Genomic DNA, 13,216 nt, shown 5'->3' with positions numbered 1-13,216 from the left:
CATTGTGCTCAGTGTTGGGGTCTGAGGTCTGTCTGGGACCTTTTCTTGATGATCCCCTCTAACTGTCCCTGATTGACGGAATTTTTCCAACAATACTTACAGGACTCATTTGCGTCAGAGGTTACAGCCTGCTGAATGCTTTGCCTTTCACTCTGATTTTTTAAAAGGATTTTATTTATTAATTTGAGAGAGGAGAGAGAGAGAGAGAGAGAGAAGGGGGAAGGAGCAGGAAGCATCACCTCCCATATGTGCCTTGACCAGGCAAGCCTGGGGCTTTGAACCGGCGACCCCAGCATTCTAGGTGGACACTTCATCCACTGCACCACCACTGGTCAGGTCCTCCACTCTGATTTTTAATTGAAAACAAAGACACTGAGGTTTGTGGTGGCTGACGTTTGGTCCAAGGCCACAGAGAGAACTGTGATTCCATCACTTAGACCCAGACCCTGGGTCATGAACCAAGGCTCTCCAAGACCTTGTGACCAGGGCATAGAAAAAGGTTGACATAGTAAATTTATTATCAAGAAACAAGACTTTCACTTAAAGATATTACTTTAGCAAGCTTTTAGCAATGGGAATTAATTGTATGGTCACTTTGTTCAGGTCAGATGCCTGTGAATTTGGGTAGAGAACTACCTTGTTGACTTGTGTCTTATCCATGCAGGCTGCTATAACAAAAATACCAGCAACTGGGTCTCAGAAACAACAAACATTTATTTCTCATAGTTCTGGGGATTGAGAAGTCCCAAGATCCCAGTGTCAGCAGATTTAGTGTCTGGCGAGGGCCTGCTTCCTGGTTCAAAGACGTCTGTCACTTCGTTCACATATGGAAGGGGTGGGCAAAGGAGCTTTCTTGGCCCCTTTTTTTATAAGGACACTATCCTATTCAGGAGGGCTCCACCCTCATGACCTAATCACTTCCGAAAAGACCTCACCTCTTAGTACCATCACCTTGGGGGTTAGGTTTTACCATTAATTTTTGGAGCGATGCAAACAATTCATAGCAATTTGAAAATTGTTGAAGTAGGCATTCCTAAATTAAAGGACTGGACCCTCACTTAGGATTTTCTGCTTACTTTATTTTGCAAAAATTCACTGGCTACAAAAAGTCCTGCAGGTGGAGGAAGTGGTGCACAGAGGCCAAGGGTGCCCTGCCTTCCTGTGGGAGGGCCCAGAGGCGGGGGGGGGGGGGGGGGGGGGGCTCAGTGGGGCTTCTCCACCCTCCACAGCCAAGGGAGGAGAGGCCCGAGGCAAAAGGGCTGTGTCAGAATAAAGTTTTTCTTTACCTCCAAAGAATCAAACAAGCAGAGAAGACCTTTGTTTTCTTTCTGATTCTGAAAGAAATTTGGGCTCATTGAGGATGATTTGGAGGATATATAGTTAAAAAGATAATCCTTGTAAAGCCAGTAGCCACGGCCACCATCACAGCTGCCTGGCCCATGCAGGTTCGCATTGGATTCGGACAGACGATAATGAAACAACGGAGCCAAGAACTGGTGGGCCATTACCTTTAATCCTAGCTTGCACCCGGTGGGCAGGTAAAAACACACTGGGCTCCAAAACCCACTCGTTAAGTGCTCACAAAGCCACTGACTTATCCGAGTTTCCTAGAATCAAAGGTTTCTAGCTCACTAGCCTTATTCACCTCTGTTCCCCATCTCCTTCTCTCTGCACAAACTGGCTTCTCCTTTAACATTCTGCCATTTTGGCTGCTTCTCCTCTCAGCCATGTAGAGGAGGCCAGGAGAAGCAGCCAAGATGGTGGAGTGCTGAAAGAGAAGCCAGTTTGTGCAGAGTTTGTGCAGAGAGGAGATGGGGAACAGGGGTGAATAAGGCTGGTGAGCTAGGAACCTTTGATTCTAGGAAACTCGGATAAGTCAGTGGCCTTGTGAGCACTGAATGTGAGTGGGTTTTGGAGCCCAGTGTGTGTATTTCTTGCCCACTGGTGCAAGCTAGGATTAAAGCTAATGGCCCACCGGTTCTTGGCTCTGTTGTTTCATTACCGTCTGTCCGAATCCAATGTGAACCCGCATGGGCCAGGCGGCTGAGATGGTGGCCGTGGCTACTGGCTTTACAATCCTCCAGACTCCCCCACCAAGAAATTACCCCTGTGTTATAGAATTGTGCACTTGCAACCTATATAATTATATTAACCAGTGTCACCCCAACAGAGTCAATAATTATTTTTAAAAAGGAAAAAGAATTACCACTGTTAAATTTTGGTGCATTTCATCATAGAGTATTTTCCTAACATGTGAATGGATATAATGGAAGAAGTGTTTGTGTGTGTGTGTGTACACGTATGTGCCTATATTAATATGTCTATATTAAATATGTGGGCCATCAAAATTTCCTTGAAACTTTAAAATTGCTGCATAATATTTTATCCTAGGGATATACAATTCTTTAACCCAGGGGTCCCCAAACTACGGCCCGCGGGCCACATGCGGCCCTCTGAGGCCATTTATCCGGCCCCCGCTGCACTTCCGGAAGGGGCACCTCTTTCATTGGTGGTCAGTGAGAGGAGCATAGTTCCCATTGAAATACTGGTCAGTTGGTTGATTTAAATTTACTTGACCTTTATTTTAAATATTGTATTTGTTCCCATTTTGTTTTTTTTACTTTAAAATAAGATCTGTGCAGTGTGCATAGGGGTTTGTTTATAGTTTTTTTTATAGTCTGGCCCTCCAATGGTCTGAGGGACAGTGAACTGGCCCCCTGTGTAAAAATTTTGGGGACCCCTGCTTTAACCCCTTTCTCTACTGTTGAACATTCAGGCGATATGTCCCTTTCACTCAGTGTGGCATGATAATTTTCATCCATGTTGTTGGCACTCTTTCTCTCAACTACCTTCGGGGCCAAGGAAGTGGACACATCTCAGATGGTTGTGTCCGGGTTTGCCTGGTACCACTTCCCCCAACATTCCTAAGACCTGACGCGTGAGCGAACATTCTGAGTCAAGAGGCTCCTCCAACACTACATTTCAAAGCTGGGCTTCACCCAAATTTGAGATGTCAAAGACATACTGCAATAGCCGTGCCTAACGCATACTTTTCCTGGTGGGGTGGGGTGGGGGGTGCGGGGGGGGGGAGCGGCGAGGCAGCAGCCACATTCCTTCTGTCCTCCAGCAGTGTGTCTCCCTTGTAATAGCAATTCCCTCCTGCCTTAATTTGGGATCCTCTGTAGTTAGGTTTTGTTGATGTTGTTACCTTCTTTAGGTGTGTTCAAACTCCGCACACAGGTGAATGTCACCTCACTGAATGACAGTAAATAATGCAGCTATTTAAAAATTGACTCTAGAGATTTTTCTCGACATCAGCCTAACAGGCAGCTATGGATACATCCCTTAGCCTTTTCTGATGACTTGTTCCCAGCAGCAGGAAGACTTCCCTTGGTTGCCCCACACCCACTGCCTTCCCCTTTCCAGTGGGGGGTGTTCACTGCGTTTCCCAGTCCAATCGCTTTCTATTTCACTATGTTGGGAGCGAGCAGGACAGATCCTTTGTCTTTAATTCGCAGGTCTCCGGGAGAAGAAGCTGACTCAAGATCTGGTGTGGACCGTGAAATCCTGGACGTGATGCCTGCTGCAATGATTGGATGAGACCCCACCGAGAACAGCTGAAGCCAAAGCAGGTGCCCAGATGCTGCCGGAAGTAGGACAGACAGGCAGAGATGGTGGGGAGGAGCTTCGCCAATTGGGGTGGCCTCACCAGTCTCTGCTCTCCTCCCCACATGCTGCCCTGCCCCTCTGGCCCTCCGAGTCACCTGCCTGGGTGGGTGGGGAGATCTGGCAGGGTTCCTTGAGGATTTGGGGCAGGCTGAGCTCAGGTGTTTGCGGGCCAGAAAGAACGCTTCTCTGGGTGCTGGCCTGGAAGGGGGCTCCGGAGGGCCCTCCTTTAACCTTGGCTCTCTGTCTGTTGGAGAAGACTCAGGATTTCCTGGGCCTGACAACCGGCATACGTCCTGGAAGTGACCACCTTCCCGCATTACCCTAGGACAGGAGCCCCCAAACTACGGCCCGCGGGCCACATGCGGCCCCCTGAGGCCATTTATCCAGCCCCCGCCACACTTCCGGAAGGGGCACCTCTTTCATTGGTGGTCAGTGAGAGGAGCATAGTTCCCATTGAAATACTGGTCAGTTTGTTGATTTAAATTTACTTGTTCTTTATTTTAAATATTGTATTTGTTCCCGTTTTGTTTTTTACTTTAAAATAAGATATATGCAGTGTGCATAGGGATTTGTTCATAGTTTTTTTTTTTTCTAGTCTGGCCCTCCAACGGTCTGAGGGACAGTGAACTGGCCCCCTGTGTAAAAAGTTTGGGGATCTCTGCCCTAGGACAACCAGGGCCTGCATAGCTCTGTCCTAGGCCTTCACGGTCACCAGCTGCCCAGGGGTCCTACTGCCAGTATTCAATGAGAAGGAGCACCCTCAGCTCGGTCCTGCCTGTGTGATCCTGAATCAGATTTGTGGCTCTGGCCTCTGGGTCTAACCTTGGCTCTTTCCTTATACCTGGGCTCTGCTCAGCCTCACACTTGCCGTTCTTTCCATCCAGACCCTTGATGATGTCTCTCAGGGCTAACCCTGATTCTGGCCTCCAGGGCTCCCGGGACTCTCGTTCCCCAGCCACCTGGTGGGCCTGATCCCAGCGGCCCCAGGGGGTTATTCCGCCTGGTCAGGACCTGGCCCCCGGATCCTGGCCTATCACAGGCCCCGAGGCTCCTGGGGAGGGAAGGAAGTGGCTCTGGGGGCCTGGCCTCCGTGCTTAGGTAGAAAGCAAACCTAAATCCGCACGGAACTAAATCCACACGGAACTGCCAGCCCAGTCATAGCTGAAGCCAGGAGGGTGGGAGTGGACACCAAGTGTTTCTGCTGGGAGGTTTCAGCCCCTCTGAGGAGAGAACTTAGACCCACACTTTCTACGTGAAGCCAGGAGCCATTGAAGACTGTCCTCCCGTGAAACCAGACGTAGAAAAACGCCGCTCTCGGGCCTGGGAAAGCAGAAGCCAGACTTGCCCCGGGGCGCAGACAGGAGAGGAGCTAGCTGCTCCGGAGCCAGAGATGCAAGAACCCCGAGCAGGGGAGGGAACCCACTGAACCCCTCCGCGGGGGTGTCTGCTGGGTGGGGCTCCGGCAGCATGAGCTGGAGGAAGGATTGCAAGGGGAAACAAATCCCTGAGAGTGCCGCGGCTGACGCGCAAATAGAACTGCATCCCACGAGAGATGGGAAAAGAACGGGGGAGAGACCTGCATGTGGGTGCTCAGAGGAGGCACGGGTGTCTGGGACCCTGACCTGAGCCCCGCGAGGCTGACACCTGACCTGAGTCCTGAGAAGAGCAAGAGGGAGCCACTGGAGTCCGGGGAGGCATCCCAGACAGAGGACAGCAGAGCTCAGAGGTAAGGAGCAGCTGGCGCGGCGTGTGAAACCACAGAAGTGAGAGCTGCTGGCACAGAGGGTGTGAGGTGGACGCGGGAGCTGAGACCAGGCAGACGGGGCCAGGTGATAAAGGCCACGTGCGCCTTGGCGACTTCTTAGGGCTTCATCCTAAGCAGTTAACAAGAGAGAAGTTCAAGATCGTCCTGGATGTTTTCAGCTCAAAGCCGTTTATCTCCTTCCTTGGAAGTTCAGGGCCAATTTTGCTGCCAGGAATCTTGTAACAGCTTTTGCCAGTGTGGACTCTGAGAAATGAAATGCACGTGGGGTGTTCCATTGCTCAAGCCCAATGCAATGCGCGGAGTAATCTGGGCCTCTCGCGGGAGGGGGCAGAGGAGCCATCTGAAGTCAAGTTTGTATTTCGGAGCTATGTGCACCCCATCGCTTGCTCGCCGGGCCCAGGAGAAGGAGGTTACAGCCAGCTGGCCTTTGTCTCCAGGGCCCGCAGTCTAAACAGCTTCAAAGGCAAGGATGTAGACCAGCTCCCAGACTCCTTGGCTTACCGCTCGGTTCTTAGTGGGATCCATTTGTGGGTTTTCACTCTGGAGATGGGAGGTCTGTGTGTCCAGCTGAAGGTGTGAATGACTGTAACCAAGCCAACCGATGATTGCAGAGCGATCCAAAGGGAAGGAGGGGGTACTGTCTGTGCTTTTCAAGAGCCTATGTACTCCTTCTCCCTGTCCCCGTTTTGGATTGCGGAACGATGGCTAGGTGGCAGGTGTCGCCCCCTGCCTCACCTCCACTGCTGGTGCTCCCCGCAGCTCACAGGGCGTCCTTGGGTGGACTCGCCCTCAGCCTCTGCCACAGGGAGGGTGATCGGAGGTGAATCTCCGTGTGGGAAGAGCAGGGCTGGGGAGATGGGGGTGATGAGGAGAATAGTCGGGAGCCCATTGACCCGTTGATTCTCCCGGAATGCTGGAGGGGATGCAGCCGTCCCCTCGCTGTCCCCACGGCAGACAACTATCAACACTTGTCTCGGTCTTCTGCTGCCACGATCCTGCTGCGCGACACACCACCTGGAACTCAGTGGCCTCGAACAAGCATCTCTTTAACTCAGGAGCATCTTGGGCCAGTGACTCAGGCTGGACCGTTCCGGTCTTGGCTGGGCCCCTTCACATGAGCTGGGGATTGGCGGGCTGCTGGCTCGGGGCGGGGCTGGGGATTGGCCCCGCTGTCCTGTCTCTGTCGTCCCTCCAGCAGGCTGGCCAGTCGTGTTCTCATGGTGCAGGTCCAGAAGCCAGAGCAGGAATGGCAACCTGCAAGCACTTTCTGCAGCTTCTGCTTAGGTCAGAACCTGAGCCAGTCTCGGAACTCAGGCTGGGGAAAGTCACCGTCTCTCGATGGGAGAATTCAGTATGTCATATGATAAGGGTGTGAATTCACAGAGGGAATGCAGATCTGGGGCCCTTCATGCAAACAATTGACCAGAACACTTCTCAACTCTGCTCCACAGCCACCACCGGCCCGTTGAGTTCCCAGGTGATGTCAAACCTGTTTGCCGTGGCAGCTAGGAACACCCAGTCTTTTGCCTGGATTTTATGGAGCACTCTGGTTCCGAGAGGTCCTTCAAGGATCTCTGCGGGGGCAGGGAGGGGACAAAAAGGAAGAGCTCTGGGCCTTCCTGCTTAGAGCTGTTCCCCTGTCATTTGCTCTATATGTTGGAGTTCTATGTATGACTTGTTTGAAAAAAGATTCTGCCATCAAAAAGCTTTAGAAAACTTTCTGTCCTTCCATGTAGTCAGACCAACAGGCACACTTAGTACAGACTTCCTCGGTCCCTGCACAATGCTCTCGCTTGGCTGTGTTCCAGCCTGTTCCCTAGGCTTTCCTCAAAGGCTGCGATAAGAAAGAATTTCAGGGACTCAATGGTTATATGTTATTTACACCTGTTTTTTTTTTTTGTTTGTTTGTTTTAAATCAAATGAGAGGCAGGGAGGCAGAGAGACAGATTCCTGCATGCACCCCAACTGGGATCCATCCTCCAGGATCCATCCAGCAACCCCCATCTAGGGGCAATGCTTTGCCCATCTGGGGCTGTTGCTCTGTTGCTCAGCAACTGAGCTATTTTAGCACCTGAGGTGGAGGCCATGGAGCCATACTCAGCGCCCGGGGCCAACTTGCTCATTCGAGCCGTGGCTGCAGGAAGGGGGAGAGAGAGAGAGAGAGAGAGAGAGAGAGACAGACAGAAGGGGAGAGGGAGGGTAGAGAAGCAAATGGTTGCTTCTCCTGTGTGCCCTCACCAGAAATTGAACCCAGGACTTCCACACTCCAGGCCAATACTCTATAACTGAGCCACTGGCCAGGGCCTTATTATACCTGTCACCTCTAGGTAAGAAACTTATTTTACAGCTATGTGCTAGGGAAAATTTCCAGATATTTTTCTTGTGGAGAATGAGAACTATTTTACATAGTGTATAACCTGTTTTCCGTTTCACTTTGGGTCACTCTGGAGGTTATGAGATATGCTGAAAGCTACATGGTCAATAACCTGAAAGGCAAGATTCAAACCCTGGACTTAGTGACTTCAAACCTATGACAGGGCCCTCTCAATTTCACACCGAATCATTAGCAAAATCCCCGATATCCTCTAGTTCTACTCTGAACTCTTCTTTTGCTTGAGTGAAACCCTTACACCGCTCAGGGGTTGAGTTCATGTGTGTGGGGGGTGTAAGGGGGGCGATTTTCCCATGCCCTCTGGATCACTGGGCCTGAAGGTGGAGTCAGTGCCCACCTCGTTCCTCATTGTATCTTCCAGACTGCTGCCCCTCCCCCTGCCGGATATCTCTGAGCTCGGCAGCTCTAGCTGACCGTCCTCCATAATGTTATCTTCAAGTTTCCCACTCTCCAACCAGCCGTCCCCTTCTGTTGACACAACTCCAGAATTCGTCAAAACTGAAGACCCCAAGATCTGAGATCCATCAGTTCTACCAAGATCCTTCCACCAACCTCATCTCTTCTTTCCTCACCCTTCTCCTTAGCCAGCCTAGATCCGTGGTGGCCCAGCATAACTGTCCTATGTTGTCAACGCTCTCGTGCCTGTCTCTCTTCATTAAACTCACCCGACAAAACTCCTGCCCTGGGCCCACCCAGTCCATCTCCTCCCGGCCTGCGCCCTGCAGCTGAGGGAGGCTGGAGAACCCGCTGGCCTGTGCCGCTGGCACAGTCGGGACTCATGACCACTCCCTGTCCACGGGCCCCCGGTGCTGTTCTCAATCCTACCACGCCCCCTGTCCACCCACCCCCTCAGGCTCGACATGACACACGTCTCCCCGCTGCTCTCCAGCACCTCTCACCCCTCCTCGCTGCGGAGGCCTGTGCTTTTTATTTACTGAGAAGAGAGAAGCAATCGGAGACCTGCCTCCCCCCCTCGCCCCCACTTCGGGGAACTTACTTTCATCTGTCCCCCCCACCCCACCACCAAACACTCCGCCCTCGCTCCTCCCACTGTGCTCGAACCCCACTCTCTTCTCGAAAGCCTCTTCCTTCCCACCGAGCTGGTGCCCGGTCACCCACTCACGTGACAGTAAACAGAACTCTGGAAATAGCCGTCTCTTGTGTTTATACAATCTGTCCCTCCCTCCTGGATTGCTCCGGTCCCAGGAGCAGCCAGACGCACGCTGTGAGAGCGCCCAGCTTAGAAATCGAACCAAAACGAGCTCCTCCGCCTCGTCCTGTCCTCGCGTTCCTTTTCAACATCTCGTCCGTTTCTCTACTCCTCCGCGTGCAAACCTCCTTGGGAGTTGCCCGTCTTCACTGTCTCTAGACTTTTTCCAGTATCTTTCCTTTTGAACCACTTAAATCAGGGATTCTCCCCACAGCTGCACGGAGGTGACTCTTTTCAGGGTCACTAGTGGCCTCCAACGTGTCAAATCCAGTGGCTGATTCTGGGTGCTTCTCTTGCTCAAGCTGTCCACAGTAGGACTCAGTTGGCCGTCCCCCCACCCTGGGCTCCAGAACATCCCTCTCTTGTTTCTCACCTTAGGGACAGCGGGCCGTGTTTGCACACATCCCACAGCTGAGAGCAGGAAAGGGGCGAGTTTTCATCCAGGGGCAGCGCATTTTCTGGTTTCTCTAGGTCCCTAGGCTGCCGCTTCGGTTTCCGGCAGTGGGGGTGGGGGTGGGTGGGTGTTGCTCTGTCCTCCGACCTTGGCCTGGATGGCTGTGACTGGGAGCTATGCGACCAGCCTCTCAGGTAGGCTTCGTGGAGACTCTCAGACGCATGTCTGTGTTTAAGGAGCTCTGATTTCCCTGGTCAACCGTCAAGGGCTGGCATTGCTGGCCAGGCTGTGCCCGTTCATATCTAATCCCGTGCCCTGATTAACGGTGGCGGTTTCGCTTCTACTGTCCTTCTGAGACAGCTGGTCTCCAAGGTGGCTGGGATAGAAGCCACTCACAGGTCTGTGGCCTTTTATGCTGTGTCCCCTGCAGGACACAGTGGGGTTGGAGATGTGTGTCACATCCTGCCAGGTGACGTTGACAAGTCACCGTTCCAGCCTCCACTCACTACCTCCCTAAGTGTCATTTCCCTCATCTTATAAATTTTATAATAACCCTTCTCTCTGGCCATCACCAGCTTCTCCCTCTCTACTGGGCCATTGCCATCAGCAGACATATATGCTATATTGTCTTTCCTTAAGACATCACGCTCTCTGGACTACCACGCCCTCTACCTGTTACTCCATTCCTCAACTCCTCCTTAGAGAACTCTTTAAAAATATAACGACACTCACTATTTCTAATATGTTTGCTTTTATCCTCCTTAAAACATCTCCAGTGAGGACCTGCCTCCCCTCCTTGGAAAATGCTATCGCCCAGGTTATTTGCTGAGACCCATGGTCACGCTAGGTCTCCAGCTGACTTGCGCAGGTGGTCACTTTCTCCTCGGAAGTGCACACTCTGCCCCGCTGTGGGCCAGAGGACACATCCCACAGCTGAGAGCAGGAAAGGAGCAAGTCAAAACCTCCCCTCTTGGTTTCCAGGGCTCTCACTCTCTCCTCTCCCCTCGCTGGCTGGTGCAGCCCCATTTCCCTGATCACTGATGACTGGGTCCTAAGGACCAGGCTCCTCACCTTTCCTCTTCTACAGTATCACGCCTTGAAACACCAGCAACGTGCCAATGACGCCCATATTTATATCAGCAGTCAGACCTCTTCCCTGGTCCCCTGACATCTCCCGACTCAACTGGCATCTCTTGGATATGAATTGGCTCCTCAAACTTGGCATGTCCTGGGCAGCATCTGACTGTCCCCCAACCCTTTTTCTCCTATTGTTGCCCCTGTGTCAGTTAAAGGCAATGTCACCCTTCCGGTTTCTTGTCTGCGTTCCTCTTTCTTGCATACCTAGTGGTCATTGAATCCTCAAAGCTCTACCCTTAGTTTGGGGGTTGCATTTTTTTTTCCTCTCTGATTTAACTTCATTTTTGAATATGAAAAGCATTTATGTAGTTCAAAGTCAAAACAATATTCAGAGGAATCCTTAGAGAAGTGTCCTTTCTGCTCTATACTCTTTACCCCATTGTTTCCGTGTTTCTTTTGGCAAAAATGAGCTAATATTTGTATTTCTCCCTTCTTCTTACACAAAGTTGGCATACTGTATTTATTATTTTTTATCTTGCTTTTTTTCACTTAATATATTCTAGAGACTTGTGGTGGCACAGTGGATAAAACATCGAACTGGAACGCTGAGGTCACTGGTTTGAAACCCTGGCCTTGCCTGGTCAATGCACATATGGGAGTTGAGGCTTCCTGCTCCTCCACCCCTTCTCTCTCTCCCTTCTAATATGAATAAATAAAATCTTTAAAAAAAAATAAACGCAAAACAAATATTGTGGAGATCATTCTAGTTCATAAAGAACTGCCTTGTTCTTATAGCTGCGTCAGAATTTCATTGTATGGCGCTAAGTGAAACAAGTCAGTCAGAGGAAGAAAAGAACCATATGATTTCTCTTACATGAGGCATCTAATGACAAAATGAACTAACAAACAAAATAGAAACAAACTCATACATACAGAGAATAGACTGATTGGGGCTTGGTGAAAAAGGTGATGGGATTAAGCAAAAAACACCAAAAAAAAACAAGAACTCATAGACACAGATAACAGTACAGTGATTACCAGAAGGAGAGGGGGTGAGGTAGAAGAAGGTAAAGGGGTATAAATGGTGATGGGCAGAGACTTGACTTGGAGAGGTGAACACACAATACAATATACAGATGATGTATTATAGAATTGTGCGCCTGAAACAGTATAATTTTGTTAGCCAGTGTCACTCCAATAAATTCAATAAAAAGGGGAAAAAAGAGTCCTCCCTGATTCTATACTTGACTCACAGGCTTGATGTAAGGTTTAAATAAAATAGTACTTAGTGAAATAATGGTATATAAATAATACTTAGTGAATGGTAACCAATAGTGTTATTGTGATATATTTATTTTTATAGAGTTATGTGAGCTTTTTATTCTATTCTCTAACACTGACATGTTTCTGTTTATCTTTTGGGTATTATTCAATTTCTACCCCCAAAGAAGAGAGGCTGAGGGAGGGGGGCTGACCAGCCGAGGCTCCTGACCACCAGCTTGAGCTTGGCGAATGAGCCAGAGCCCATGCGGTGTGGTTCTAATTCCTCCAACATCTCATTTTCATTCTTTGATGGTATTTGTCTGCGTCCAGCTTATACGTAAATGTTTTCAGTAAAGTGCTCCAAATGCCTTTTTTCAGAAATCTGAATCCACGTGAAAACAATGGCAACAAGAAAAAGGTGTAAACTTTCCAGAACAGGCCCAGATTTGGAAATGTGATAAAGAGGTTATTGTGTGTCCGAACTTTTCACACAAGAATTGGAGGAGGTTTAACACCAGGAATAATAAACAGAGGAAGACGGGCTAATGCAGAACAGATGGGTCTGCAGGATAGCGCTAAGCATTTCAGCGTCTTTGCCTTTGGACCCTTGGACTCAAGATGACTGAGTGCTGGTTTCTTTAGTTAAAAATAAAGTGAATGCAATGGAGAAGCAGTAAACATGGCTGGTTCGATTGCTGGGGCGAAGAGTGGACTAAAGATTTAAGAACGTACTATGTGGCAGGCATTCATTACTCTCATCCTGACCACAACTCCATTTTACAGATGAGAAAGTCAAGGTTCTGAAAGAGTAAGTCATTTACCGAAGGGCGCACAGCCAGCTTGACAGTGGGTCAGGCCTCAGTCTGTCTCATTGCCTATGTCATGTTTCTACAAACTGGGGCAACAGAGGAGTAGGGGGAAAGAGTCATGGTCAAACAAATTCCAGAAACACTCATATATATTCCCATAATGACAGCCTTTTGAGGTATCATTGAAATATAACAAACTATATACCCTTTCAAACTGTGCAATTTGGTAAGTTGTCATATGTCTACACCTGTAAAACCATCATCACAATGAGGATAGTGAACATATCCATTATTCCAGAAGTTTTTTCCTGCTCCTTTGTAATTCCTCCCCACCACCATCCCTCTCACCCTCGATCTCAAAAAACCACTGACACTATGTCTGACTCTCACTCCAGAAAGGAGACGAAGTGTGTTTTTGAGCCATAATAATGTTGGAAAACGGGAAGGCATTTCCTTATGCTTTCTGTCCTATGGCTTAGTTGCGTCTTCGAGAATTTTATATAAATGGAATCGTGTGGACTCCTTTTTAGCCTGTCTTCTTTTACTCCAACAAAACAATTTTGAGATTTATTCTTATTAAGGCATGTTTGTTCCTTTTAAAAAATTCTTTCAAAGATTTTATTTATTCATTTTAGAG

The sequence above is a fragment of the Saccopteryx leptura genome, chromosome 10 (genome assembly GCF_036850995.1).
Source record: "Saccopteryx leptura isolate mSacLep1 chromosome 10, mSacLep1_pri_phased_curated, whole genome shotgun sequence".
Lineage (NCBI taxonomy): Eukaryota > Metazoa > Chordata > Mammalia > Chiroptera > Emballonuridae > Saccopteryx > Saccopteryx leptura.
The sequence above is the reverse complement of the archived record's forward strand: the minus strand, read 5'-3'. Positions refer to the sequence as shown.